The 6,194-nt window shown below is 42.5% G+C and overlaps 1 pseudogene; it reads right to left on the bottom strand.

The window, feature by feature from the left end:
* Window positions 1–288: 288 nt before the first annotated feature.
* LOC150032375 (uncharacterized) lies at window positions 289–5,568 on the bottom strand (annotated as a pseudogene).
* Between the last annotated feature and the right edge of the window lie 626 nt (window positions 5,569–6,194).

Here is a 6,194-nt window from a genome sequence, read left to right on the forward strand (position 1 = left end):
AATAACGCTAGTCGAAAAGACCTTGCGTTTTTCAACTTTTCATCCAGTCATTCACAAAAAATTTTATGAATATCGCTACTAATGCTTACAAATTAAAAGAATTAAACATGACATGGAAAGATACGAATGAATTAAATTGAAGGAAAATACAGAAAGCATTAAAGGCTAATTATAATAAGCATTAAATAACGCAATTTAAAAAGCGGTAAAGAAAGCAAGTAAACATAGATGGGGATGCTGATTAGAGAAAGTTTTCAGAATTACCGCAATAACATCCCCCGCAAGCGGTTAAACCTGCTTGTCCAAGTCAATGGTATCCATGCGTCGATCCACATCGCCCCTGTAATAAGGCTTAATCTGTTGACCATTGACTTTAAATGTGTTGTCTCCGTCTTCAGTTGTCAGTTCCACTGCGCCGTGGGGAAAGATAGTCTTGATCCGAAATGGCCCAGATTAGCGAGATTTCAACTTCCCTGGAAACAATCGCAAACGTGCGTTAAACAATAATACCTGTTGACCTTCAACGAATGTTCGGTTGTTTATGCGGTCGTCATGCCACTTCTTAGTTCTCTCCTTATAGATCTTGGCATTTTCTAGGCGTCCCTTCGCCATTCGACCAGCTGGTTCAGTTGCAATTTTCGGACTTTCCCCGCACTTGCTAGATCAAAGTTCAGCTTCTTGCATGCCCACATTGCCTTGTATTCCAACTCGAGAGGCAGATGACAAGCTTTTTCGAAGACCAGGGCATATAGGGACATGCCAATTGGAGTTTTGTAGGCAGTCCTGTATGCCCACAACGCTTTGTCGAGCTTGGGTGACCAATCCTTCCTGGAGGTACTGACTACCTTGTCCAAGAGAGTTTTGATCTCTCGGTTAGAAATCTCTACCTGCCCATTAGTCTGTGGGTGATAAGCGGTTGCAACTCTATGGCTGACGTTAAATTTAGTCAACAGGTTGGTGATTATGCGGTTGATGAAGTGAGAGCCTTCCTCGCTGATTAAAGCCTGTGATGTTCCATATCGGGCAAAGATATTCTTCTTAAGAAACTTCGCCACTGTGGCTGCATCATTCTTGGCACATGCGATGGCCTCAACCCATTTTGATACGTAATCAACCGCGACCAGGATGTAATGATGACTTTCTGATGGTGGAAATGGGCCCATAAAGTCGATTCCCCATAGATCAAATAATTCAACCTCCAAGATTGACGTCAAAGGAATTTCATTTATTTTAGACATATTCCCCGTTTTCTGGCATCTATCGCACTGAACAACGTGGGCATGGGCATCTTTAAACAGTGTTGGCCATAAATAACCACTCTGTAGAACCTTTGCAGCTGTCCGCTGCTCCCCAAAATGTCCTCCGTAAGGGGACTCATGACAAAGCTCCAGAATGTGCTTGACTTCGTGCTCAGGAATGCATTGACGTAAAATGTGATCAGGTCCAAGTCGATACAAGAATGGGTCATCCCAGAAATAAAATTTGATGTCATGTCTCAGCTTCTTCTTCTGTTGGTAAGTATAGTCCTCTGGTACTTGGCCACAAACGATGAAGTTCACAATGTTCGCATACCAGGGAACATTAATGCCTATTGACATCAGCAGCTCATCGGGGAATCTTTCTTCAATATCTTTTTCTTTCTCCTAAACCTCACAAGTTTCCAACCTTGATAGATGATCAGCAACTTGGTTCTCGGTGCCTTTCGGTCCTTGATTTCTAGGTAAAACTCTTGCAGGAGCAACACCCACCATATCAGTCTCGGTTTCGCATCCTTCTTTGTCATCAGATATTTGATTGCAGAGTGATCAGTGTACACCACCACGTTTGTTCCGATTAAGTACTGTCGGAATTTCTCCAGTGCAAATACCACTGCGAGCATTTCCTTTTTCATGGTTGTATAATTCTCCTGTGTATCATTCAATGTTTTACTCGCATAGTAGATAGGATGCAAAACCTTGTCCTTGTGTTGACTTAAAACTGCACCCACAGCATACCCGCTAGCACCACACATCAACGCAAATGGTTGCGTCCAATCAGGCAATCAGAATGGGTGCGGTGATGCGCACATCTTTCAATGTGTTGAATACTTCAGTCAGGCAATCAGAATGGGTGCGGTGATGAGCACATCTTTCAATGTGTTGAATGCTTCAGTGCATGCATCATCAAAATTATATTCATGGTCAGCTTCAAGGAGCGCACTTAGGGGCCTTGTAATCTGGGAGAAGTTGCGAATAAATCTTCGATAAAAACCAGCGTGTCCCAGAAAGCTCCTAAGTGTTTTTACATTCACTGGTGGAGGTAACTTGGAAATTGCGTCAATTTTTGCCTGATCAACTTCCAATCCTGTCTTTGATATTTTATGACCTAGTACAATTCCTTCTTCAACCATAAAGTGGCATTTTTCCCAATTCAGAACCAGATTCGTTTCCATACATCTCTTCAAGACTTTCTCAAGGTTAGCTAAACAGGAGTCATAATTATTGCCGAAAACTGAAAAATCATCAATAAATACCTCGACTAACTCCTCCAAGTAATTTGAAAATATCGCCATCATACATCGTTGGAAAGTGCCTGGCGCATTGTAGAGTCCAAACGGCATGCGACAGAATGCGAATGTACCAAATGGGCACATGAAGGTTGTCTTATCTTGATCATCCGGCGTAATTGCTATTTGGTTCTACCCTGAGTAGCCGTCAAGAAAACAGAAGAATTCATTCATAGCAAGTCTGTCTAACATCTGATCAATAAATGGGAGTGGGAAGTGGTCCTTTTTAGTGGCCAAATTTAACTTGTGGTAATCCATACAGATTCTCCACCCCATAGTTGTTCTTGTAGGAATTAATTCATTCTTGTCGTTGGTGACGACTGTCATCCCCCCTTTCTTTGGAATGCATTGCACTAGGCTCACCCAGCTACTATCAGATATCGGGTAGATGGCACCTGCATCCAGCCACTTCACTATTTCTTTCTTCACAACCTCCCTCATGGTAGGGTTCAAGCGACGTTGCCTTTCTATCGATTCTGTTTTTCCTTCTTCCAGACGAATCTGTGCATGCAATACGAGGGATTGATTCCTCGAATGTCTGCCAAGGTCCATCCTAAAGCCTTTGCATTGTTCTTCAGGATCTGGATGAGTGCATCTTCCTTCTCCTTACTCAGCGAGGCAGATATGATAACAGGTAACGTGTTATTACCTCCTAAGTAAGCATACTTGAGGTGCACAGGCAACGACTTCAACTCTAACACGGGTGGTTCTTCCAAGGATGGCTTAGTGCATTGCAATGTTCGTTCAGATAACTTGAGTGGTTCAAAATTTGATTCAACTTGTATTGCAGCGCAAATCTCCTCCCACATTGCGCTGATTCTAAAATCTTCTTCCTCCAACTCTTCTAGGGGCTTATGCCAAGGTTCTTCCCACAATTCCTCAACATATTGGCAATTCTCCATATCACTTAGGTACTTCAACGCATTGAGAACGTTGAATTTCACTTGCTGATCGTCAACCCTGATGGTGAGTTCTCCTTTTTGTACATCTATCAGTGCACACCCTGTTGCAAGAAATGGGCGACCCAAGATGATAGACACTTCTCTGTCAGCTTCATAATCTAATATGATAAAGTCCGTAGGGAAGATAAACTTATCAACTTGCACGAGTACATCCTCTATTTTGCCCTCGGGATGCGTTATTGATCTATCGGCCAATTGTAATGTGATCGTGGTTGGTCTTGTGTTGCCAATATTCAGCTTCTTGAAGATCAACAAGGGCATTAGATTTATGCTCGCCCCTAGATCGCATAGCGCATTTCCGACCTTCTTCCCTCCTATTGAGCAGGGCAATGTAAAACTCTCAGGATCTTTCATTTTGGTGGGAATGTTATTTTGAAACAGTACATTGCATTCATATGTTAACACAACTGTTTCATTCTCCTCGATCTTTCTTTTATTAGCAAGTATATCCTTGAGGAATTTTACATAGCTCGGCATTTATTCTAGAGCTTCTATTAAGGGAATATTGATGTGTTGTTGTCGGAGAACGTCCAGGAACCTCTGAAATTGCTTACTATCATCTTTCTTCTTCAGCCTAGACGGGAAAGATGGAGGATCCCGCCTTACTTCTTGTTTATTTGGCTGTTCATTGAGGTCATATGCTTGTTGTGTTGTAATGACTGGAGGTTACATTGATTTAGAATTCAATTCTTGATGAGATCCATCTCTTGTGGGTGTACTTACTTTTGAACTGGTAATTTTGCCATTATTGGTTGATTGGTCATCATCGACAATTAATTCCACTGGTCTTGTTATTGAATCTGGTACTGGTGGCATAGGGGCTGTTGTTTTACCACTTCTCAATCTCATTGTTTGACATTGCTTTTTTCCTCGCGACTCCGATGTTTCTGAACTGCTGAGTAGCGTACCAGGCGTTTTATTCTTCAACTCAATCGCAAGCTGTTCAATCTGCTCTTCCAAATCTCTAAGGGAGGCAGCTTGCGACTGTCTAATTGCCTCACTCTTTTCGATATAATGTTTCAATGACGTCTCCAGAGATGAGGTACTGCAAGAGGTATCAGATAAAAACGGTTGGTCATAGGGTGGTATACTTTAAAAACTACCTGGGCCATGGTCCGGATTAATAAAGACCGAAGGGTTGCCTCGATTCCCTTGATAACTGTTCTGATGAAAACTGTGGCTCCCTTGGTTGTGATTCCCGTCCCAACTTAAAGTTGGGTGATTTCGCCAACCAAGGTTGTAGGTGTTGCTAAACGGTTCATTGTAAATAGAGTATACGGGTTGTTGATTCCACGGGTAGACTTCTACTGGATGTCCCTCTCCACATTGAACGTAATTCATTGTGACCACGTGTGTCAATGCATTAACTTGCGCTGAACCTTGAGAGAGATGACTTTGTTGATTAGCCATAATCTGAAGGAGCGAGGTCATTGTGGTCATTTGGTCTACCAGTGTGCTCATTGCATCAGTTGGCACAACGGCATCTTCTGCTCTCTCTTGCTCCAAACCTCTTTCCTCGAACCCAGTGTCAATCCACTCATCTGAATGTCACGAGATGCGATCCAAGATTATCTTTGCTTCCGTATATGATTTGTCCATTAATCCTCCTGCTGCGGAGGCATCAGCAAATGCTTGCGTTGATTGGTCTAATCCATTGTAAAAAGTCTCCATCAGAATGCCATCGAGAATCCCGATATGCAAACAGCTCTTTACTAATTGTCAGAATCGCACCCAGGCGGTGCTTAAAGTTTCATAACCCTTTTGTTCAAAATTCAACACATCCCTCTGTCTCCTTATGTTAATGGCTGGAGGGAAGAATCTATTCATGAACCTTTCGACCAACTGGTCCCATGCGTTAATCTCATCTGGCTCTAACGACTGAGCCCACCTCTTTGCTTCATCTCGCAGTGTATACGGGAAGAGATGTAATCTAAGTCCTTCTTGAGTCACACCAGGCATGGAGAATGTGTTGCACATGTCTACAAAGCTCGTCAAATAAGCATGCGGGTTTTCTCCTTGTAATCCTCCGAATTGCCCCATATTCTGAATCATCTGCAGCATAATCGATCATATCTCAAAGCTTACATTCTCCTCAACCATGGGTCTTGAAATTCCGGGCGAGAAGTTATAAAAATCGAGCGCCGCATAGTTCCTCATAGGGATGTTGCGGTCAGCAGCAAGAAATATGGAGTCTTGCGCTGGCCAATTTTCCCTTTGATTCCTTGCGGTTGCCTCGTTATTATAGCCATGCTTCTTCATCGTTTAAATTCGGCCCTGATGTGCTCTTGTGTGAAAAATACACTGGATCTCTGGGTCAGCTTAGAATTTCTAGATCAGTTCAGTACTCATAAGCCGTCAGACTGCTCTTCGCGATAAACAGCCAGTACAAATAGATCTGTCCAGTAAAATATCACAAACATATTCAACACTAACCGTTACCAATCCCCGACAACGGTGCCATAAAATTGTAAACATAGAATTTATCTTATGTCACACAACGCATGGATGATTATAACGCAAGTTTATGATCCCCGACAACGGCGCCATAAACTTGACAGGCACAAAATGTGATGATTCTAAATAAGCATGTGGACAAATATGGATAATGATGAATGTGAATCATGCAAGCTCATGTTGCCATAAACTTGTTGACTTGGACTGGAAATGGAATGTGGATGATGTGTTAT

This window comes from Benincasa hispida, chromosome 11 (genome assembly GCF_027475165.1).
Source record: "Benincasa hispida cultivar pf3 chromosome 11, pf3_genome.v1.1, whole genome shotgun sequence".
NCBI lineage: Eukaryota > Viridiplantae > Streptophyta > Magnoliopsida > Cucurbitales > Cucurbitaceae > Benincasa > Benincasa hispida.